The following is a 25,264-nucleotide window of genomic DNA, read 5'->3' as shown; positions in this document are numbered from 1 at the left end:
GAAATCACTGTTTTCAAGGCAGCACCATGAATACACCTTACCCAAAAATTTCATCTGTTTATTCAAATCCCTCTTGACGCGCAAATTTAAGCTATTCTATATAATTAATTGATCGACCCCGACCCCAAAATAAAAATATGATCTGCATAGAAGTCATGCCGTCATCACATGCCAATCACATGGATTTCTATTTTCATCATGATGGTGAGCGTGCGCCAGCTTCTTCTTCATAATGGCTGACCATCTCTCTTTCATCTTATCCCATGGCCAAATTTCCAAGCCCACGTAATGGATGCCGTGATAGGAGACAATAGCAGGATTTGAAGAGAGAACATGATCGACGGATTCGGTTAGTTTAAAAATATAAGGCGCGACCAGTGGGATTTGGGAGTTTGGTCACTATCCAGCAAGCACAGCAGATTCTATTTGAAAAATGAAAACCGTGAGCTAGGAGATAATGTTACCAAACAAACCAACCAGAATAAGATAACGCTCTGCCATGATCCTGTTGAGATGGTCAGAACTTGAATTTGACTCAATGAATAATCCGAATAAGAAGGAATTAAAAGGAGTTCCGTAGGAGATTGGAAATTGAGGGCAATTCGGTGATTTGGTGAGAGGCGTGGAGGTTTAAACAAATCAGATTTGATTTAACAAAGTGAGCATTATTCGGTGAAAGGAGTTGTTTCAAATGTGATCGAGAGAGACAGAGAAAAAAGTAAGCTTGGTGGTTCTCTTCTAGTCCCCAGCGTCCAGGAGTTGGCAAAAGAGGCCATAACCGAACTCCCGCCTCGCTATATCCGTACCGACCTAGACCATGGGACTTCGTTGCTTCAAGTACCAGTAATTGATCTGAGCAAGCTCGTCGAGCGATGGCAATTTAGGTGTGTTTGATAACGATTCTGTTCCCGGGAACATATTTTGACAAGAAATGATTATTTTTGATTTTGTTCTCGGGAACTGATTTTGAGTAAAAGAACGCGTTTGGTAATTGTCCAAAATTTCTGATTCTGGAATAGAATTGTGTTTGGTACCATGCCCATTGATTCTGTTCCAAATCAATTTCTTTTAATTTTTAAATAATTTTTTTTACTTTTTTACTTTTTTTTTTTTTTCCTTTATTTTATTTTCTTTTTTTCCTTTTTCTCCTATTCTTCTTCCAAATGACGACTAGCCGACGAGGGCCGGCAACCTCACCGGAGCGTTGTCGGCCCTCGACAAGGCCGACCCTCGTCGGCCGAGCCTCGCCGGTAGCCGGGCGAGGCTCGCCCGCCCGCCGAGGCTCGGCCTTGCTAGATCTCGGAGAGGCCGAGCCTCGCCAGGGGTTGGGCGAGGCCCGCCCGGCCACCGGCGGGCCAGGCGACCCTCGCCAGTGCTAGGCGAGGCTCGCTTGGCCACCGGCGGGGCTGGACATCGAGAGGCTTGCCCAACCTTGGCGAGGCCCACCTAGCCACCGACAGGGCTGGGCGAGCCTCGCCGAGGCTAGGCGAGCCTCGCCCGGCCCGGCGAGGCTTGCTTGGCCACCGGCGAGGCTTGGCCTCTGGCAAGGCTGAGCCTCGCCGGTGGCTAGGCTTGCCTCCGGCGAGCTCGCTGGACCTCGCCCTGGCTTGGCGAGCCTCCAGCGAGCTCGTCGGACCAGCGGCGGGCAGCGGCGAACGGCGGTGGGCGGTGGTGGACGGCGGTCGCAGGACAGTGGAAGGGAAGAGGAAAACTTTCTAGGTTTTGATTCTCTTTTTGATTCTTGGACAGAGAATCATATTTTTTTTTATTCTCAATTCTTGTCCAAAACTGATTCTGGGAACAAATTTGTTCTCGAAACAAAAAAATTTACCAAACGCGATTCTCGTTCCCAAACCGATTCTGGGAACACAAAATCAGAATTAGACACTGTTTGGATGGTTACCAAACAGTGCCTTAACGGAGTCCGAGCTTGAAAAGCTGCACTCTGCATGCAAAGATTGGGGATTCTTCCAGGTCTTCCGTGACGTCCAGATTTGTTTTTCAAGAATTCGGCTTTCGAATTTAATCGATCCCCTTTTGGTCGATGCAGTTGATAAACCATGGAGTGAGCTTTTCGTTGTTGGGGGAGGTGAAGTTGGGAATACAAGAGTTCTTCAAGCTTCCAATGGAGGAGAAGAGGAAGTTTTGGCAACAAGAAGGAGACTTACAGGGCTTCAGGCAGGCATTTGTAGTGTCCGAGGAGCAGAAGCTCGATTGGGGCGACTTGTTTTACGTGGTGTCCCTCCCCAGACATTTGAGAAAACCTCACCTTTTTCCCATGCTTCCTTCTCCCTTCAGGTTTTTCTCTCTCTCGTGCATTGAGTACACTATCCATCGAGATTGTCTGAATGCATATCGTAAATTTACCCTTCCGGGGCTGACGCATTAAGATGAAGGAGGTTTGAATTGCCCGGATTTGATTTTCTTCTTTGTCTATCTGCCCCTCCCATTCCCACCTCCACACACGTTGCTTTCCACTGTCCATATTGCCTAGAGTTCGCCTCCACCGTCGTCGCCCCACGAGCGCTGATAAGCCACCGGACCTCACCATTGGTCATGTCGCCATCGCAGCCACCATCGCTATCGACACATGGCCCCGCTCTCTCTCCCTCGTCCATCATGTCCTTCCCTATCCTCCCTCCCATGTTGCATTGGATGACCCTTAGTCAACCCAGATTGAAGGTCGACAGAGGCTGAGAGGCCACATGCGCAAATCCCGCCCCTGGTCGTCACTGAAACTTAAACATTAGAGATACAAAGAACCCATTTTCTAGCAAAATTAGTTCGAGAAACAGGGTAACTAATTTTATATACCAAGTTCTGTAATCCCAAGCGTCACACGAAACAATAACATTAATGGCATTAATTTTTTTATATTTATTTATTAACTAAAAGTTCAAATATACATCTCGCAATATCTAAAGTGTGTCCCCCCATCATTTCTAAGAGAGGCAAAAACTTTGGCCTTCCCCTCCTCCTCCAATTGGACTTTTGGTTCCTTTACTAGCTAAATATTTAATTTACTCTAATTGGTTGTCAACAATCGAATAAAAGATATTAAGTTAGAAAAATTCTTGGCTACACCCGGTGCTTGTGTGGCCAATGATTCATGTGAGTTGGGCTTATATGAGCGGGATGCATGAAAGATTGGCTTGATGATTAGCCCGCATCATCAATAATACCTTAACTTTAGCAGCATGATGAATATTGTATTCACAACGTGTGTAACTATTTTCTACAAATCCCAAATCTCTTGACGTCAAGATGAATAATTAATTACATACTGAAAACAAACATACTCATATCACTGCCTCACATTTTGAGTGAAAATCCATGCTCTCTCTCTCTCTCACACACACACCTTTGTAACCTATTCTTATATGTGTAATTATTATGCAGAGATGTGCTGGATAAATACTCCACAGAGCTCCAAGATCTTGCAATGAAGATACTCCTTCTCATGGCAAAAGCTTTAAAGATGGACACCAAGGAGATGATAGAACTGTTTGATGAGGGCCTGCAAGGCATAAGGATGAACTATTACCCTCCGTGTCCATGACCTGAGCTGGCCATTGGCCTCACTCCACATTCCGACGCTATAGGCCTTACCATTCTTCTCCAAGTCAATGAAGTGGAAGGTCTCCAAGTAAGAAAAGAGGGCAAGTGGGTTCCCATTGTTGACACCTAAATTTTAATTAGTTTTTTTTTTTTAAATTAGTACTTAGTCTCTTTTAATCTTTGTTTTTCTTTTTTTTTTGGATAATAAATAATAAATAACACAAAAACAAAAAAATAAATAAAAACAAACAAAAAAGCAAAAACAGCAGCTATTAGGGCTGGGCCTTTTGCACCCAGCCCCCTCTTGCTTCCCTCGCACGGGCCCCTACGGCCCAGCCCATGCGACTCAACCCGGCCCCCCTTCCCCAACCAGATAAGCAGCACGCGCCGGAGATGAGGACGCGCGCGACGCCGGAATGGAGAGGGAGATGGCAGTGTAGGAGGGAGTGGACACGTCTTCAATGCAAGGCGGCCTAGCTAGAGCCACCTCGGCGGATGGGACGCCGGTTCGGCCTGCGGAGGTTGTTCGGCGTGCGAAGACCGGCGGTCGAAGCTTCGTCGATCAGTTGCCCCCTCGCCTATAAATAGGCCTCTCCCGATGACGGCTAGACACACATAAACGGCAAAGGATCGAGGGTTGCAAATCTTCGAACCTCCCACTTGAGAGACTTCAGAAGGGGGGTCGAGGATGAGCAGGCCGAGATCCAAGGACGGCCAAGATCGGAGGAGCTCGTTGGTGAAGCCGATCGAACAAAGAAACCCAGAGAGAGAAGCCGAAGGAGGGAAGGCCAGATCTGAGGAGGAAGGAGGCGCCGTCGACGTTCCCGACGCCTTGCGTCGAGCCGTGCCATCCCGGTCACCCTTTGATGCCGTCGCTGCATCGGATCTCCGCTGCATTGCCGTCGCCCGCCAGCATTGGTTCACTGAACCTACACCCATAGGTAAGTTCAGCATGAAGAAATATAAAGAACCCCTAGTAGATGTCAATGCAACCTACAATCATCCTCCAACAATTTAGACAAGTGTAGGATAGCAATAGACCACTAGCTATGGCACCCCTCGACGGCCCTCGATCCGATTAGGGTCGCCACAGTTCACTTACCATTCACTTTTCCTAATAACATGTCACTCTGATAACATTTCAATTTCAGCGGGTCCATACAACCTGGGGGTTTACATCTTTTAGATCGGTCCCTTGCGCAATTTATATTCGGAAGCACATCCAAAAACTCCCTTCCCTATATTCAGAAAACGTTGCACACCAACTAAAACATTTATAGGTAAAAGCCGCACACTTTTATTTACTTAAACCAGATGGACATCATTCATCGGTACATCAAAATGCCGCAGTCTTCTATACTTGGCTATACTTCAAAAGATGACTGATTTCTCCTCCAACAATCGTATGCTTAAGGTCCATCAACCAGTGTCGGCGTCCAAAAGTTTCCTCTTTTGCTATCCTCCTCCTCGCGCTCATATCTAACCGCTCAATCCATCTACTAATCTGAAATGTTGGTCATCGAAGGGGTGAGTACAACCACTCAGCAGATAAAGGAACAATAAACCACTCAATGCATCATGCCACACAATCATCACAATCACAACATCACATGACATTTAAGCATCCATGCACAATTTACCTTGATATCATGCACATATCATCATACCTCATGTACATACATCATCATATAGTCATCACCATCATGTCATACACTTACCATCATCATTACCATGCATCCATGCACATATCATCATCATATTACATGTACCATCATCATTACCATGCATCCATGCACTCATCATCATCATATCACATGTATCATCATCATTACCATGCATCCATGCACATATCATCATCATATCACATGTATCATCATCATTACCATGCATCCATGCACTCATCATCATCATATCACATGTACCATCATCATTACCATGCATCCATGCACATATCATCATCATATCACATGTATCATCATCATGCATATTTCAATTTCAATTTCTCAATTTCATCCTTTCATATTGGACCGCCACATTTCTCTTTCCCGAGACCAATGTTTGCATCCCACATTCATCACTTGCGCCCAATCCTGGCGTCGCGAGAACCCTCCGGCACAATACCTGCCGAGCATCCGGCACCCCCATGCTCCGGGCATCTCGTATCCCAACTAGCATCACGAGGACCCTCCGGCACAATACCTGCCGGGCAACCGGCCGTACCCTTCTAGCCAGGCATCTCGCACCCCAACTAACATCGCAAGGCATCCCTCGGCACAATACCTGCCGAGCTTCCGGAATTATGTACCGACATACTACCAGACATCCCCCTTGGAATTACGTACCGTATATCACCGGGCATCTCGAAACTCCCGAGGAAATCTTCAAGGCTTGCCATGAAAATGGTTTCCCCTACCCTCCGGAATTACGTACCGACATACCTCCAGGCCTCCCCTGGAATTACGTATCGTATACCACCGGGCATCCCGACACTCCCGGGGCATCGTCGGCTCACACCTCCCATGGTCTTGTTACCATCTCCATTCTCATTTATACATGTATCTCATTCACAATTATGGCTCAATTTCAACATGGCATATGATGTGATGGCAAACAAGATCATTTTCATCATTTGGTTCATATATGCATTTCCAATCATCAACATACATGCAGCAAGATCCAATTACTTATGTCAATACAATCCATGGGGTCCATGCAACATAGAATAATCCATACATCACGACCTTTTTGAGATTTACCAAATTCCAGCTTGCACAATTTCGGAAAACATGTAAATTAAATATCCATATGATCTTCGAAAATCATGGAATCAGAACATGTGATAGTCAAGACAATAAGGTAACAATTTCATGAAGAACACATGCCCAAAAGAGCTTTACAGAAGAAGATATAGTTCACACAATACAGCACGCAAAATTCGAATAAAATCAGATTGCACAGTTCTTAAAATATTTCGATTAAAATACCCGAATGGCCTCCAAAAATTATGAAATTTTACCAGGTTGTAGTCAAGACACTAAAGTAGATTTTTCATGAAGACATCTAGGCCAGATTCGTTCTAGATAATTTTCTACAGACGATAATTTTCTACAGACGTCCGTATCTCCTGTTTCTAGCACCGAAACGTCCAGTTTAGCTATCTCCGAAATATCGAGTTTTCACCTACTTATCCTTCTTTGTTTCCTCTGAAATTTGGATATGTTTTGCCTCAGGAGGTCCCCTACAACTTTCATCAAGGGATATAAGTGAAATTTCCAAATAATAGTCACCATATGGGTCCATGAAATCTCGGGTGTCCAGTACCGTATTTCCAGATTTACCATCTTCAAGAGAAAGTCGATTCACTAGGCTAAAATTGCTCATTTTACCTCAAATTTGAGTATGTTAGTATTTAGTATGTTCTCTACAAGTTTCATGAAGAAGTCGAAGAGAGATTCTTGGTAAAAATCGACATGCAACCCACAAAACTACCACAAGGTCAGCAAAACAGTTCCAGATCTAGTGTCTTCGTAGGAAGATGGTTTGACCCATTAAATATCCACCATTTTATCCCAAATTTTAGTATGTTGTAGTTGAAGATGTTTTATACAACTTTCATGAAGGGATCAAAGTCAAAATCCAACTCAAAACATGCATGCAAGCCTCCACAAGTTTCTGGGTCAGGCGGTATACACGCAAACAGCAAGCATCTTTCAAGAACAAGCCACACTAGCTTCGGTTCCTTACCTCCAAACACCCAAGAATTCAACAACACATGCAAGACACACATGCAAGAGTAGAAATTGATCCTAACTTGCCTCTAAGATCAAGCAGACAGCGGCACACGGACGGCACACCGGCGACGGACGAACGGACGGCGATGGGCGACGGACGGGCGGACCTCCTCCCCCGCGCGGCTTCTCCCTTTCTCTCTCGGTTCCTCACTCTCTCTCTCGGCAACTCTCTCCCTCTCTCTCACTCTCTCAAAACCAGCCACTCCCTCTCTCTCTTTCTTTTTGGTGGCTTATATACTTGCATGCATCCTCATTTTGCATGGGGCACAAGTGTTCTCATGAGGAGAACAAGTGGCAAAAAGGAGAGAACAAGTGGCAAGGTTGAAGACAAGTGTTGGAGGACATGCAAGGTTAATGGGCTTCAGTTTTTGGGCCGGGCTTGGGCCTTTATGGGCTGGTCGAATAGGGGGCTGGTGTGGGCTGGTTGGATGGGCTTTGGGCCTAAAAATCAGCCCACCCCCTCCTATTCCTATTCCATTTAATCCCCAATTAAATAAACACCTAATTTCAACTTATAAGCCCACAAAACTCTATAATTTAAATCAATAAAATTCTACTTATAAAGTGCACTACCAAGAATAAGATTTTCTATATCAATTTGCACTTTAATAATTCCTTGGGTCACTTGAAGACACACCCCCATCCAAAATCATCCTTTACAATGCTTGGCCTTAAATTAATTGAAATTCATTAACTCAATGGCTAATACAAAATCAAACGGCACTTCCATTACCTAATCATGGTTCATGGCACTCCAGTGGTTGTCATGAATTTTGGGATGCCACACTAGCCGTCAGCCGTCCCATCGCTACAACAACAGGAGACAGTTCACTTCACTTCCCGGATCTCCATCACAGGTTTTGGCAATCTTCCGGAATAAGAACCTCCTCTCTATTGAGCCAAAGCAACCAAACGCCAAAAACTTGTCACGCCCCGATCCTCGGGCACGCACACATGCTTCTACTTGGTTGATTTTAGAATGCGATATCTCAGGACTATATATCGCCGACCCTTTCTTTTATTTAGCACATGCGGAAGCAGTTATATATCCCCAAACAATAAATCGATGGGATAGAAAAGCAAGGCCATTATTTTCATATTGAAATTCACAACCATATTTTTATACAGAGCATAACTCAAAGTATTTCACAAACTATTCACGACTTTCTAATTTCACTCTATTCACATCAAAACAGGATTCCCAAAAGAGGATGGGACCTCAGTCCTCATCCGATCGTACTCAGGATCCCTTTCTGGATCATCTTCTTCTTCAAAAATCTTTCCCTTCCTCAAGTTTCACTTCAGTGTTCTCCTTCTCCGATTCCTCCTCCTCAGGTTCATCTACGGGCCTGAAATGTTGTCCTACAACCGGGATGAGACTACGTCTTAGCAAGTTCTACCCCACTAAGGCCCGATTAGTAAACCATTATACTATAGGCTGCCTAAACACACACAAGTCAGAGGACTTACCTTGGCCTCAGATTCCACTTGTAAGTTAGTACAATTCATAATAGGCACCCACTTACTTAAACAAATTGAACCAGTCGATTACATGTCATCCAAATCATTCCCCACGGTGGAATATCTAGAAGTCAGGTCACGTGCATTCTCCAGGACGACATACCAAGTCTCCGAGCCACGTGCCTCAAACCTTGGGCCCACGTACATTCTTTAAGGCGACATCTTCGCCAAGGTGGTACATCAAGTTACCGAGCCATGTGCCCTTTTAGATGCCATTCTCGAATACTGGACCCACGTGCATTCTCTAAAGCACTAGTTCACCAAAGTAACGCATCAGATCACCGAGCCACGTGTCCTTTTTACGATGCCTGGGCCCACGTGCCTTCTTTTAGGTGCTAACTCACCAAAGTGATGCATCAATTCACCGAGCTCACGTGCCCTTTTTACGATGCCATACAATGTCACCGAGCCACGTGCATTCTCTAGGAGGACATACCGAGTCTCCAAGCCACGTGCATTCTTTAAGGCGACCTCTTCGCCAAGATGACATATTCAACCACTGAACTCACATGCATTCTCCAGGTGATATTCCAATTCACTGAGCCCACGTATTTTCTTTCAGGTGATAACCAACTTACTTTCGATACCGTCAACCAATACCCAACGATTTCCCAATCAAATAATTAACAATCAATTCAATATGAATAACTCCTAAAACTTCATTATTAAATCAATTCCATACAAATTGAAGCTCAATTAAATAAACGGACTTCACCACGACAATCAGCACGAAATTCCGGTCACTGGCCATCCCAGTTGAATTTCCGAAAAATAAATAATTAAATAATTAATTTCGAAAATTAATAATTAATTACTAAAAATCCAATTTAGGCCTAAAAAGCCTAATTGAAGCCCACTAAGGGTCGGGAAAAATCCCGAGATACATTCAATAAATAGTAGACTACGTCTACTTGCTAATTACACAATCAAAATATCTAATATGCATCACAATTGTCTAATAATCACTAATCTATTCTAATCTAACCACCTAATTGCATTTAATTAAATCTAACCAACCCCTAAGTATAATTAGCAAACTAAGCAGGGATTAGTGAGATTACTCACTGGAATTTAGCACAAAGCATATCAATCCGACGGGGACGACACGAGGAACGATAAACCCCAAAGCAAGTCCCGGGTTCGGGGCCCGGAAATGCTCCAAAAGCGGGCCGAAGGGGGTTGGAAACCCACTGACCAGCGGCTGTTCTTGGCTGGCCGGGGCTAGTCCAGTGGCTGAGGCGGCGAAGTAAGGCCGGAGGAGGGCGAGGGAAGCTCCGGCGGTTCCGAACGGTGGCTGGAGGTGGTCGGGCGACCGCCTATGGTGGTCGAACAGGGGCTTGGTAGAGGCGACTAGAGCTGGACGGCGCTGGATTGGCGTGAGGGGAGGGACGGACGGCAGCTCGGTGGGGCGGCGCACGCGTGAACGGCGGAAAGGCAGGCGGCTGCTACTCCGGCTTCAGGCGACAAGAGCCGCTGCTTCTGTTTTTGCTTCCGCTGGGGCTTCGCATGAAACAAAGATGAAGAGAAGGAGGGCAGCGATGGCTGAGGGGGGTGAGGAAGAGGTGGAGGGCGAACGGTGAGCGGCAAGGCAGCGCACAGGCGGGGAACGGTGGCAACGGCCTGGCGTGCGGCGAGCTAATCCGGTTTTCTTCTCTCGGCGCTGCTGTCTCTGCTTCTGTTTCGCTGGAGTGTCGCACGAACGAGAGGAGAGAGAGAGTGTCGAGTGAGAGAGAAGAAGTAGAGATAAGAGAGAGAAGTGATAAGGGTGATTGATTAGTCAAAATGTAAAAAGGGAAGAGGGAAGCAAAGTTGGAATTGATAAGGGGCAGTCGGTGGAGGGAGATCCGCACGAGGGGGAAAAGAAAAGAGAGAGGAGCGAAAGAGAGAAAAAGAAAAAGGGAAAAAGGAGGGGGAGTTGCACGAAGGGGGAAGAGAAGAGATAGAAGAGAGAGAAAAGGGAGAGAAAGAAAATAGAAAGTAATAAAATAGTAAAAAAAATCCTACTATTCAAATTACTTCTATTATTTTCCCTTTCTCTTTTTATTTTCTTCTGGTCTTCAATTCTTCCTCCAATAATTTCTTTCCCGAAATTTCGGACTCGTCAATAATTTGATGGACGATGAGACGATGTCCTAAAAATGAATTATGACATGCTTGAATATTTGATTCCCGAAATCGAGTTCAATTTCGTGGTTAGAATCAATCAGACACGATTTTAGTCCAATCCAACCAATTGAGTAGCTTTTAGGGATTTTACCGCGGATACATCCCTTAACGGCTTCACCCAATAGGTTAGTTAACTTGTGAATGATCAGCTCAGAGAAAAAGGACCATAGGCACGTCGATGAAATGCCCATTTCACTTTATCGAAACGGGGTCGAATTTCAGGATGTCACAAAACTTCTCCAGCTATGACCCGTCCAAAAAATGTGACTATCACATGGGAGAAGTGGGGCACTCGACTGATGAGTGCTTCGCCCTCGAGAGTCGAATCTAGAACCTATTAGACACTAAAGCTTTCTCATTCCAGAGCAATCCGCTCCTTGACCACACTGACAAAGTAAACGCGGTATTCAGTTCTGAAGACAGTCATATCAGAAATGTAAAAGCACATACTGCTGACATTTATCAAGGGCTGGAAGAGGTCGAGTATTATTCAGGCAATGAAGTACCACCCTTAGCAACAAAGAAAGAAGGGCCGGGTGATATGACCAACATGTTTGGAGACCTTTTCATGGGTGCCATCAACGAGGGACCGTCAGGGGAGATGGGTACAGGCCCGCTCAAGTGGAACCCTTTTTAATTTCCTTGCGTACTCCCCTACGTGGGAACTTGTACATCTTTCTTAAATCTGGCTTGTTTTTATATTCAACATCAGTTCCGCTTGAGAAACTAACTTTTGAAAACACTTTTCCAAAATGTAAATCCACCTATTAAATAAAGTTGAAAATATTTTGAGAGCATGAGGCGGTATCCCAAACTGGCCCGGTGATGCTATCCAACCATAAAAAACGTCATCCAAGGAGAATACTGAGGGCTGGGCTTCCTCATGCTTTCTTCCCCCCAAAGATATATACTTTTGAAAACAAAAAATATTTCATTACCAAAAGCTTTTGTCAAAACAAAATGTTAAATTTAATTCTGTTTATTTTTCTGACTCATTCACTTCCTGCCTCATAATATCATCCCCATCCCCCTTGGCTTAGTGTGACAGGGGGCATTTGAAGCTGGCGCATCATGTGAACTCACCAAATTCAAAGACACTCTTTTAAGAAGGTTTCAAGAAGGCAGTGGGGCAAACAAAAAAGATCATCCCACTTCAAAGAAGAGAAGTTTTATTATTTGAATATAATTTTGGAAATGACGTCCTCTCTCTTCTATCTATAGGAAACGAAAGATATAACGTAATAGGTACAGGCATATGGTTGAAATCAAGCCATCCTTAGGAGCTCTGTGCACTCCACCTCGCTCCTGCCCAACTCCTTCTCAAGCTGGAGCAATATCTTTTCCCCATAATGTGACACCCCGAACCCTTCTAGGGTCGCCACAGGCACCTGGCGTTACACCTAATTACATCTTCTATGCCGAAGCGTCGTAATTCATAGACATTTTTTTTTAAAAACAAAACGGTCCCAGCGCGACTCATTAGCGGAAGCAAAATAAAATATCACCATCTCTCCCCCTACCAACCATGATACAAATACACACCACTAATTACCATAATTTTATAGACAAGCCATGACACTTTATTTACATATATTTTCAAGATGGGACTTCTTTTGGGTCGGTACATCAAAAAGTAAAAGCTAGGACTCAGCTATGTCCAGCCTAAAATCCCAAAAAGAACCCTCGACCCTCTACATTTCACGTGCAACAATTCTCCATCATCAGTGTCGGCTAACTATCCCCAAAAAGATCCAGCTCCTACTCGTCACGCATGGGTCTCACACCCAACCCGGTGCATCAGGTGGTGGCGGCGGCAACATCCCTCGCATCGCTCCATCTCGACGAACATGGACGGATATGAACTCCTGAATGACAGGGCCCCCAGCCAGGCGCACGTCGTACATCACTAGACAGCGCATTGGAATAAAAGTCAGTCCAGGAACAGAGGGACAGTCTATCTCAGCGCACTCGACCTCTACATCGGATGGTAGACCGTAAAATACACCCCGCGTGACGGTAGGGAGCGGCATGCTGCTAATCTGAAATGTTGGTCCCTAAAAGGGGTGAGTACAACCACTCAGCAGGTAAAGAATCCAATAACAACTCAATGCATCATGCAAATCATACATGCATTGCAGGCGTTACTTACCTTGAAGCCATGCGCATACTCTCATGCATCATCATATCATATACATGTCCTCATCATCAGGACATCATCACATCACACATGTCATCATCATCATGGCATCGTTATAATCATATTCATGTCATCATCATCATGACATCATCACATTACACATGTCATCATGCCATATCATATATCATCATCATCATCATCATTATCATCATGCATATCGTCATGTCATGTCATATATCATCATCATCATTATCATCATCATCATCATCATCATCATGCATATCATCATGCATATCCTCACGCATATCATCATGCCATGGGTGATCATCATATCACATCACATATTGTCATCATCATCATGCATATCATCATGCCATGGTTTAATTTCCACTTTTAACTTTTAATTTGATCACCACATCACCCATTCCTCGAATTCATCAATTTCATCATCCCCTCAGGCAAAGACCTCCGAGGCTTCCGGCATTCAGCCATCCTAGGCCACCGGGCATCCGGCCCCCCACATTCCAGGCATCTCGCATCCCAATTGGCATCACGAGGCATTCCCCTCGGGCAGAAACCTCCGACAGGGCTTCCGGCATTTACACTCCCTGGCCGGGCATCCCGCACCCCAATCCTGGCATCGCGAGGCATTCCCTTCGGGTAGAAACCTCCGACAGGACTTCCAGCACCCCCCCGTTCTGGGCATCCTGAATCTCCCAGGGCCATTCGGCAATGCATCTCTATACATTCCGGGCATTATCCTCCACCACAACCACCTCCTCACTTATCATTATCCACGTTTACCATTTTTGGTCTTAATTTAACATGGCATATGACATGACATCAAACAAGTCATACTTGGCATGGAACTCACACATGCATCCCAATTCAATGTCATACATACACCAAAACCTCATCACACATGCAACATGGTAAAATTATTTATTAATAGATTTAATGGAATTTATGGCCAATAAAATAATCTATTTTATTTTATATATTTTTATTATTTATTTATTTTATTTATTTATATTTTTTTATATTAAATTTAATATCTATAAATTCCCAAAATTATAAAAATTAAAGCAATTATCAAACAAGCCAATAGGATGATAATTACATGCAAAATACATGGCCAAATAGAATTTTACACAATCTCACAATTTTCACAAAACATCATATGATTTTCGGATGAAACCAGAATGCACGGTTTCCGAAGAAATTCGATTAAAATATCCATAAGGCCTCCAAAAATTACGAAATTTTACCGAGTGATAGCCAAGACATTTTTGTACAACTTTCATGAAGACTTCCAAGCCAGATTATTTTTAGATTATTTTATACAGTCTCACGAAGCTTCTGGATCCATTACCGCATCATCCAGTACATGCTTCTCCGAAATATTGAGTATTAACCTACCTATTCTCTTTCGTTTCCTATGAAATTTGGATATGTTATACATAAATATGTCCTATACAAGTTTCATGAAGATATCTAAGTCAAATAACCAGAGTATGGTCGTCATTGAGGTCCATGAAGTCTCGGGTGTCCTGTAAAACATCTCCAGAATTACCGTCTTCAAGATCTAGTCGCTTTACTAGGTTATACTTGTTCATTTCTCTTCAAATTTGAGTATTTTATAGTTTAAGATGTCCTCTACAACTTTCATGAAGAAATCGAAGAGATATTCTCAACACAAACCAACATGCAACCACAGATCCAACAAGAGGTCAGTAAAATGTTTTCAGATCTGGGGTCTCCGTAGGATGAGACTTTAATCCCTCAAATATCCATAATTTTCCACGAAATTTTAGTATGTTGTAGTAAAAGATGTTAGCTACAACTTTCAAGAATAAATCAAAGCCAAAATCGGACTCTAAATAGACATGCAAGCTCAAACAACATTCTGACTCACACTGTTCGAGCAAGAACAGCCATGCCATTCAAACATAAATCATCTATACTTCGATTTTTCTCACCTAAACACCCAAAAATTCAACATGCAAGCAACATACAAACATGCAAGAGCAGCTAGAGGACTCCCACTTGCCTCTAGACTGGTCGGTCAACGGCGTACGGCAGCGAGCACGGCAGCACACGGCGGACGGACGGCGGTTCTCTCTCTCTCAGCCACTCCTCCTCTCTCTCGAAACCTCTCTCTCTCTCTCACTCTCTCTCTTGGCCGAATGGGGTAACCGGCCACCCTTCTCTCTCTCTTCCCTTTTTATACCCCCTAATTCTCATCATTGATAATCATTGCTTGCCTTATCTATGGCCAATGCATGGCCTTCTTTTCTAAGCCAATACATGAAGGTCTATTGCCACTTGTCTTATGGGCTTTTGAATTTGGGCTTGGGCTGGCCACTATTGGGCCTCCCTCTTGGGCTGGTCGACAGCCCCTCCGTGGGCCTAATTGGGCTAGCCATTCGGCCCTCTAAGCTTAGGCCAATGGGCCTAAGGCCCAATCCAAAAAAATTGAATTTTCCCTTCTTTTTTTTTTGAATTTCTTCTATAAATATTTTAAATTTTAATATTCAACATAGCCAAAGTCTTGTGACATTTTGTTTATTGAAATTTAATTTATAAAGTGCATGGCCAAGCATAGATTATTATCATTAATCTATCAAATTTAAATTCTCACAAGCACATGCACAAATCATCTAATCTTAAAAAGACTAATGGCTAAAGCATAAGCCATAGGAAATTTTATTACCTAATTAGAGACTTTAACACACCTTATGGCTTGACTTTGAATTTTGGGATGCCACACACAACGTGCCTGAGCAACTAGATGCTGTGGTTTCATCAACAGGACTTCTAGCTTCGACAAGCCCATAAGCACAAGGAAGGGATCTTTTCTCTTTCTTTGAATTGGCTACTGTCAACAGGGAGGAAATCTAGACAGTTGAGGTAGCCTCTAGACCCTTATTTCAGACGATGACTTAGGGCCTAGAAACCTCACTTTGTGCTCCAGACACATGCTCTCCCTAGAAGTGATTGCCATCAGAGAATTGGAAGTTTTGATTGTCCATCTCAGATTCCATAGAAGCCTAAAGTACATGACTTTGCCCAATGCTGCTAATGGTCATATAGTCAAAGACAGAAGAAAATTCCACAGAAGGAATGCGTTGAAGATGAATCAACGACCATCAATCATGCATACATGGCCACGAATGAGGAAGGCCAATCGAAAGAAATGTCGAACCGTGTCAAGACGAAGAGGCTGTCATCAACATACAGAGATCCTTAGGAATCGGCAAATACAAACTCTGGGGAAGGGTAATTTGGTATCGTTTTTAATACTCCCACTATTTGAACCCGCTTTTGACGTATTTTCCCTATTGATAGGAAGCATCCAGATTCAAGAACCAAGTTTAATGGTTAATATAGGCGAATCAAATGACCCGTATCGAATCCACCTAACCAGGGTGTAAAAGGACATGTCATCTAGGAGCCGATTTGATTAAATGAAAAAAGAAATCCCCTACGAACACCACCGGCGCCTTAGCCTAGTGGTATGGAGGATGAAGTGGTCCAGACGTGATCGAAGTTCGAGCTTCGGGAGCGGCAACTAGTTGCCATATGTAAAAATTAATAAAAATTTTTTGCTTCTCCTGCAATTGCAAAAGCGGGACAATATTTGACCTAATGAAGCGAGAGACGTAGGACTTTGTGTCCCACTCGCACTTAAGGTCCATCTAATCATCTGCAAACTAGTGAAGGGTAATGTTGTATCGCTCCCAGTTGTTTAACTCCTGAGAGAGTTCGTGACTAACACGTTCTTTCTTATCTTTTGTAGGATCGCCTGACTGTCAAAAACAAAGATAACAAATCAATGAGAGGCATGAAAAACTCTCCCAAGCAAAATGGCGTCTCAAGTATCGCCAAAGCAAATGACAGAGATCCTTCAGGCCTCAATTTACCTTTAATTTTGGCCCTGTTGATTGTTCCATTTTCATCTTCTCTCCTGCAGGGGCAAAAGCGGAAGCACTCATCAGATCGATGATTAGATTCCCAATCCTGGCTAATCCTTCTTGTGTCATTTGCCTACTAAATAGGGACAACCCATCGATACTCATTTGTGAATAACCCTTTTGATGTTCAAAATTTAACATATTTGGAAACACCATTCTGTAACCCCTAAAGCTGTCAATAGGGTCTTTTTTGAGCAAAAATCATTCATTTGTTTTGAGAGTACAAGCTCCCTCATATTTAAAATGCTGCACACATTTTCCAAATGGATTTTGCATGATGATTTTGTCTGTCTAAATCACTGATTCTACAAGGATTATTAGAATAGACAGATAAGTGAAGAATACAAGATTAATTGAGCATGCTGGATGAGGCGCGTTAGAATGATGAAAGGCAAGCCATATCCTACACATAGTCTCCCCCCATCTATACACTTGTGAGATGAGTGCAGAAGATTTCATGACTGCAGGGTAAAGAGTTCTCTCGCGAATGGTACGATAACCAAAATAGTGAGAGGCATTTCATTGCTCACCCTTTTGAGCTCCTTACACTGGTAAAGTTTCTATCCTACCCCCCATCAAGAACCACCCCACACTGGGGTAGATCGGAGGCGAGGCAGCATCGTAAGGTGAGAAGAGGGATAGAATTTTTTTTGCTCGCACTTGCATCAATCTTCGAGTGTCTTTGTTGCATATGAACACTCACAATAATTTAAGTGCCATAGAATGACGAAGAGCAATTCTTTCTTTACGCACTTGTATTCATTGTACAACCCAATTGAGTCTGTAATTTCACCCTCACATGGAGGCAAAACAGAAGTTACTGCCATTTAAGCAGCATAACCCATATTGCTAGTTGAAGATGAAGACTCAAGAGTATAACAACAGTGTCTTGTCTGAACCTGCCTAGGCCAGTTCCTCTAACGACAAGAATGAAAAACAAGGGCATGAAAAAAGCAGTGTACCTAGTAAAAGCAAGGTCAATGCCCATAAATGAAAAATAAGAATGAAAAACAGGGGCATGAAAAAGCAGTGTGCCTGGTAAAAGCAAGGCCAATGCCCCCAGACGAAAAAGTGAATTTTAGCCATTGGTGCTTCCAAACAAAAGTTGCTGTTGTGGTTCGATTGATAGAGCCTCCATTTGACAGTGAGAAAAAAGACCAGTGACAAATGCCAAGGCAATCACCAGCTCTCACCATTTTACACATGAGTCAAGCCTACATTGCGTCCCATTGTAAAAGTCTCTTCAGACTAGGGGCACTCAATTAACGTAGGATTTCATATGTTTATAAGCATCGCTCGAAGAAGTACGAGCGAGATTATTCTATTTCTTTTCGCAGGATTCTTGACTTGCAAACCCGGGGATGATCGTGCAGCACTTCGTTCATGAGCCTTGACCTCGACGGTCTCATTTGATGAGCCGTTAACCAAGTCTTCATCACAATTTCAACAAAGACCTCTCACATTGGTAAAGTTGTATCACTTGCAAGAATACTCGGACCCCTATTGACATGATGACAGTGAGATAGTGTGGTCTTTATAAATCCTGCATCGATGGTCAGGATAGCCTTTTCCATGAGAGTGAGCGGAAAGTCCTTTCAGACTGAAAGTCCCTCATGTGGCATGCTCAAGACATCTACATTCTAAATGAAGGTTGTCTTTCAAAATCTTCCCTGGTGGAATTCGGATGATGCAAAACTAACAAAGTTGTCATGCATGAATCCCATTTGAACTCATGAATTTACAACATATACAATCATGTGTGCTTATTGTGCAAATAGCAAACATACTCTCAGAGATCAGAGATATTGCCAGGTAAGAATATCCCTATCCCCATTTGTCTTAAAGTACCTATCACTGTCCAAGAACTCTCTTCTCGACACTCGACTTATTCGAGTTGTCCCTTGAGTTTGGGTGTTTGCAACTGTCTAAGTATCTCCTTGTCTTTGAGTACCCACCTCTTGCCGGGTATCCCCCTGTTTTTGAGTGCCTGCTGTTACTCAAGTGCTCCCTCTGTTGACACTCGATTTGTTCAAGTTGTCTTTAAAGTTTGGATGCTTACGACTGTCCAAGTGTCCTCTTGTCTTCAAGTACTAGCCATCGTTTGGATACTCCCTTTTCATGACACTCAACCTACCCGAGTTGTCCCCAAGTAATATTAGTAGCTGTTCAAGCATTCCACTGCGTTGTGCACCTGCAGTTACCCAGGTATGCTCTCTTATCATCATGACACTTGGACTTGCTTGAGTGGTCCCAAATCGTATAATTAAATACTTGTGTTCATCCAAGTATTCCAGTACTTTATACGCCTGTGGCGACCCAGGTGTTCCAGCCCTTTTGAGTGCTTACGGCCATCCAGGAGGTGAGAGACTTTCATGAATAGCCGAGGCGCGTCCTTGATATTCCCCATACCAGGAGGTGAGAGACCTTCATCAATATCCAATGTACATCCTTGATATTCCCAATTACCAAGAGGTGAGAGACCTTCATGAATATCCCAGGTACGTCCTCGATATTCCCATTACCAGGAGGTGAGAGACCTTCATGAATATCCCAAGTACGTCCTCGATATTCCCCTTACCTAGGAGGTGACAGGCCTTCATAAATATGCGAGGCACGTCCTCGATATTTCCAATTACCAAGAGGTGAGAGACCTTTATGAATATGCAAGGCACGTTCTCGATATTTCCAATTACCAGGAGGTGAGAGACCTTCATGAATTTCCAAGGTACGTCTTCGATATTCCCAATTACCAGGAGGTGAGAGACCTTCATGAATATCCCAAGTACGTCCTCAATATTCCCCTTTACTAGGAGGTGAGAGACCTTCACGAATATGCGAGGCACGTCTTTGATATTCCCAATTACCAGGAGGTGAGAGACCTTCATGAATATCCAAGGTACATCCTCGATATTCCCATTGCCAGGAGGTGAAAGACCTTTATGAATATCTAAGGTACGTCCTCAATATTCCCATTACTAGGAAGTGAGAGACCTTCATAAATATGCGAGGCACGTCCTTGATATTCCCAATTACCAAGAGGTGAGAGACCTTCATGAATATGTGAGGCACGTTCTCAATATTCCCAATTACCAGGAGGTAAGAGACCTTCATGAATATCCAAGGTACGTCCTCGATATTCCCATTGCCAGAAGGTGAGAGACCTTCATGAATATCCAAAGTACGTCCTCGATATTCCCATTATCAGGAGGTGAGAGACCTTCATGAATATGCGAGGCGTGTCCTCGATATTCCCAATTACCAGGAGGTGAGAGACCTTCATGAATATGCGAGGCACGTCCTCGATATTCCCAATTACCAGGAGGTGAGAGACCTTCACGAATATGAGGGGCACGTCCTCGATATTCCCAATTACCAGGAGGTGAGAGACCTTCATGAATATGCGAGGCCCATCCTTAGTACTCCACGTACCATGAGGTGAGAGACCTTCATAAATATCTCAGGTACATCCTTGATATTCCATCTACCAAGAGACCTTCGAAAATGAATGGGTATTCTCCAAGAATTTGTACTTGTGATCATCCAAGTACCCCTCCGATACTTGTGAACATCCAAGTATCCTTCAGAGTTTAGTACTCGTGATCATCCAAGTACCCCTTCGATACTTGCAAGCAATCGGGTATTTCCCAAAGATCTAGTACTTGTGATCATCTAGGTACGCTTCAACGCTTGCGAATGTCTAGGCACCCTCCAGAATTCGCACTTGTGATCATCCAAGTACCCCTTCGACGCCTGCAAAGGCCCAAATATCCTCCAGGTTAGTACTTGTGAATATCCAGGTACTTTTTCAATGCATGTGAATGTCCAGGTATCTTCTAAAACAGATGCTCTGAGAAAGGTCGGCGCATCTCTCGAGAAAGGTTGGGAACCAATCGGTGTCCTCGATGAAGATCAAGCACCAACAACAAGATGCCTTGAGAGAGGTCGGCGCATCTCCCGAGAAAGGTTGGGTACCAACTGGTGTCCTTGACAGAGGTCAGACACCCCACAAACCAATGCCCTAAGAAAGGTCGGCGCATCTCCCGAGAAAGGCCAGGAACCAACTGGTGTCCTTGATGAAGATCAGGCATCAACCAAACAGATGCTCTGAGAAAGGTTGGCGCACCTCCCAAGAAAGGTCGGGTACCAACTGGTGTCCTTGACAGAGATCAGGCACCCCTAAAACCGATGCCCTGAGAAAGGTCGGCGCATCTCCCAAGAAAGGTCAGGTACAAACTAGTGTCCTTGACAGAGATCAGGCAGCCCCACAAATCGATGCCCCGAGAAAGGTCAGCACATCCCTCAAGAAAGGTCGGGTAAACAACTTATTGCTCTAACAAGTGACCAAAGAATCGTTTGGGTCCTGGAAAAGCAATTTCTCATTAAGGTGACCGAAGAAAGGTTCGGGTCTTGGAGGAGCAACCTCCTCACGTCACCAGGTAAGATGATGCCTTGATACTTGCCAAGCTCGAGATTCGCACCCTATCTCACTCATGCCCGGTAAGTAACTACAGGTATCTTATTATTTGTCTTAGTATGTGTAATGTTATATTGCTCTTTTTCTACATAGGACAATAGGTCCCAAATAAAATATAATCTGCTGCACGTGTATGGATAAAATTTAGGCATCAGTTTGTCTTTGAATACAACCTCTGTGAGCTCACCTTTAAAGGGGGACAGCTGTTGACACCTAAATTTTGATTAGTTTTTTTTTTTAAAAATTAGTACTTAGTCTCTTTTAATCTTTGTTTTTTTTTTCAGATAATAAATAATAAATAAAAACAAACAAAAAAGCAAAAACAATAGCCATTAGGGCTGGGCCTTTTGTGCCCAGCCCCCTTTTCCTTCCCTCGCATGGGCCCCCACGGCCCAGCCCATTCCGAGGACGCGTGTGACGTCGGAATGGAGAGGGAGATGGCAGTGTATGAGGGAGTGGATGCGTCTTCAATGAAAGGTGGCCTAGCTAGAGCCACCTCAGCAGATGGGACGCCGGTTCAGCCGGCGGAGGCCGTTCGACGTGTGAAGACCGACGGTTGAAGCTTCGTCGACTGATCGCCCCCTCGCCTATAAATAGGCCTCTCCCGATGACGACAAGACACACACAAACAACAAAGGATCGAGGGTTGCAAATCTTCAAACCTCCCACTTGAGAGACTTCAGAAGGGGGGTCGAGGACGAACAGGCTGAGATCCAAGGATGGCCAAGATTGGAGGAAGACTGGAGGAGCTCGTCGGTGAAGCCAGGGCCGAACAGCGAACCCAAAGAGAGAGAAGTCGAAGAAGGGAAGGCCGGATCCCAGGAGAAAGGAGGCGCTGTCGACGCTACCCGACGTCCTGCGCCGAGCCGTGCCATCCCGGTCACCCCCCGACGCCGTCGTTGCACCGGATCTCCGCTGTGTTGCCATCGCCCGCCAGCATCTGCTTCAGTGTAACCCCGACGCTCGCCGCTTGAAAATCCCCTCGACAGAGACGTCCCAACACCTGCTGGCCACATCATCGCCGCGCTGTGCAGACCAAAGTCATGAAGCCGACTCATGCATCTCGCCGTGGACAGGTAACGACACTCACCTCCGCCACCACCGTCCGTCGCATCGCCGCCGCCATCGTCCCCTCCGCGAAACCCTAACCCCAGTCCTAACTGGACAAGGAGACCTGCCACATCGCTGTCGTCATCAAAATACTGCATCGCCGCTACGTCGCCGCCATGCCGCTTGGAGGACCGCTACAGCCAAGTCTCGGGCCAACCGCCGTCGCTCGTCACCGCTTTCCCGTCAAACGCGGAGGCCGTGAGCTAAGTCGCGCTGCGAGCCAGTCGACGAAACCCTCAAATCGGGTAGGGTTTGGCCGAGTCGGGTCGTCGAGTCGAGTGTCTGGGCCGAACGAGCGTGGGCCTGGGAGGCTGCGAGCTTGGCCCGCATTTCAGGTCCATTCGAGCCTTCCCAAGCCCATCCAAGCCGATTGTGTACTACCTGGGTTGGGCTAAACCCGAAAGTCCGACCCGAGTCGCCTTTTAATATAATATAATATTATAATAATATAAAATAATATTTTAATAAAAAAATAAATTATTTTCCAAAAAATAAAAAAAGAAAAAATATCATATTTTCCCAAAAAAGCCAAAAATTCAGAAAAAAGCCAAAAAATGATTTATATTTTTCAGAAAAAGATCAAAAATCCAAAAATTCTTTTTATGTAAAAAAAAAATGAGAAAAAGACCCAAAAATGTTTTTCCTCCACAAATGCATAGAAAATCCCTTAAAAATCCAAAAAGTCTTAGGGTTTAAACAAGATTAGGTACCGAAAGGGCATTAGTGATTAACCAAAGGTAATCAAGTCATCGATCCTAATTTCTCTGGTTGCACAGGAGTGAGTATTTCTCATGATATTTCGCTTGGGTTTCTAATCGAGCCACCCCAAACCGATGAGTGGCGACTCCTTTTAAAATTAACTTATATGTTAAAAAACTTGGACTATTAAGTCGTAAATTGGTGGACTTGGGAGAGTCCAGGCTAAAAGACCTAGCCGAACCATTAGCCTCCGCAAGGCACCTCGCCCGATCGTGCTGGAAAAAAGAGGCCGCGACACCCATCAAGCCCCTTCCTAATGCTTTCGTTGTCAATGTCGGAGACATTTTAGAGGTAAATATTTTCGATCGGCCAAATCTCTATAGTTTTGCTGCAGAGTTCCACCTAATTTTGTCTTATATACTAGCCAATGTTGTCTAGGTTCGATGAGCTATTGATGACAAGACTGTTATCTCAAAAAATCTAGTATTTTTAAATATACCTTTCGATGAATAGTCTACCTAAACTGAACTTCATGCAATTTGTTAGGATGAGTATAGAGAATAGAATTGCATGAACAAGAATCCATCAGAGGCATGATTGAATAGTTTTGTGTATTTGATGATTGACGCAGATTGTCACGAATGGTAATTATCGTATCATTGAGCACCGAGTAACAGTTAACTCAATGAAGGAGAGGCTCTCGGTTGCCACATTCTACTACCCGAAATTGGAAGGCAAAATGGGTCCTACACCGAGCTTAATCACTTCGGACAAGCCAGCATTGTTCAGAACATTAGGTGTTGCCGATTACTTCAGGGGATTTTACTCTCGTGAGCTGCGAGGAAAGTCATATCTTGATATTATGAGAACGATTCAAGGTGAGAAAAACAAAGGGGATTGAATTTGGATTTGCTATCCCAAAAGTCACTCGGAAACACCATTTTACGTTGTGTATGTTAAAATAATATAAAATTGATTGTTGAAGGTTTGAGCATGTTGGATTTGTTGTTTGTATTCTTCAAAATGCTTGATCTTTGGTGGGTGTCAAAAGAAGATTGAAGATGAAAGGATATTAGCACCATTTATGATGGGTTATGTTTGGGTAGCCCCTCCACCATTCAACAAGGAGTAAATGCTTTCATATTGAAAATGGGAGGTCTTTTTTGTTTTTCTTTATTCAAAGAACGTGAGATTTTTCATTGTCAAAAGGCGCAAAGATTTCATGTCTTTGTCTCTGCTTTTCTTCAGCATTTTGGACTTTCTTATTTTGCTCATTCAATGTTAGTTAAGCTACATGTATGTGCAACCACTTTAAAAGGTTGTGGATTTCTGATTTGTAGTTACATAAAGCAAAGAGCATTTGCATTTCCATTATTTCTCTCTCCGATCTTCATTTGTACCTCGTTCCAAACTTTCCAAAGTTGCCATTATTATAATTTTTTTAGTTCTTACATTTGATATCAGAGCTAGAAATGGTATCTACTAGTTCCATTCAATTGCAACTTCCAAAGTTGAACAGAAAGAATTTCAACAGTTGGTCTATCCAAATGAAGGTTCTTTTCAAATTGCATGATTCATGGAGTTTGGTGGAAAACATCTACACTGAAGTGGCCGATGCTGAAGCATTTGAGGCTTTAAGAAAGGAGGAGAAAGATACTTTGGTGGAGTGTCAAAAGAAAGATCAAAAAGCTTGTATGTGATCTTTGAAGTTGTGGAGGAAATGATATTTGAAAAAATATCGAGTGTAGAGACTGTGAAAGAAGCGTGGGATATTTTGCAAAAATCCTACAAAGGCGATGACCATGTCCAATGAGTGCAGCTTCAAATACTTCGA

General features: G+C 43.9%; 1 pseudogene; it reads left to right on the top strand.

Annotated features, from left to right (window-relative positions):
* Positions 1 to 333: 333 nt before the first annotated feature.
* LOC120293887 lies at positions 334 to 24,369 on the top strand (annotated as a pseudogene).
* The last annotated feature ends 895 nt before the right edge of the window (positions 24,370 to 25,264 follow it).

Source organism: Eucalyptus grandis, chromosome 5, assembly GCF_016545825.1.
Source record: "Eucalyptus grandis isolate ANBG69807.140 chromosome 5, ASM1654582v1, whole genome shotgun sequence".
In the NCBI taxonomy this organism is placed as follows: domain Eukaryota; kingdom Viridiplantae; phylum Streptophyta; class Magnoliopsida; order Myrtales; family Myrtaceae; genus Eucalyptus; species Eucalyptus grandis.
Note: the sequence above shows the minus strand (reverse complement) of the source record. Positions and strands in the feature narration are given on the sequence as shown.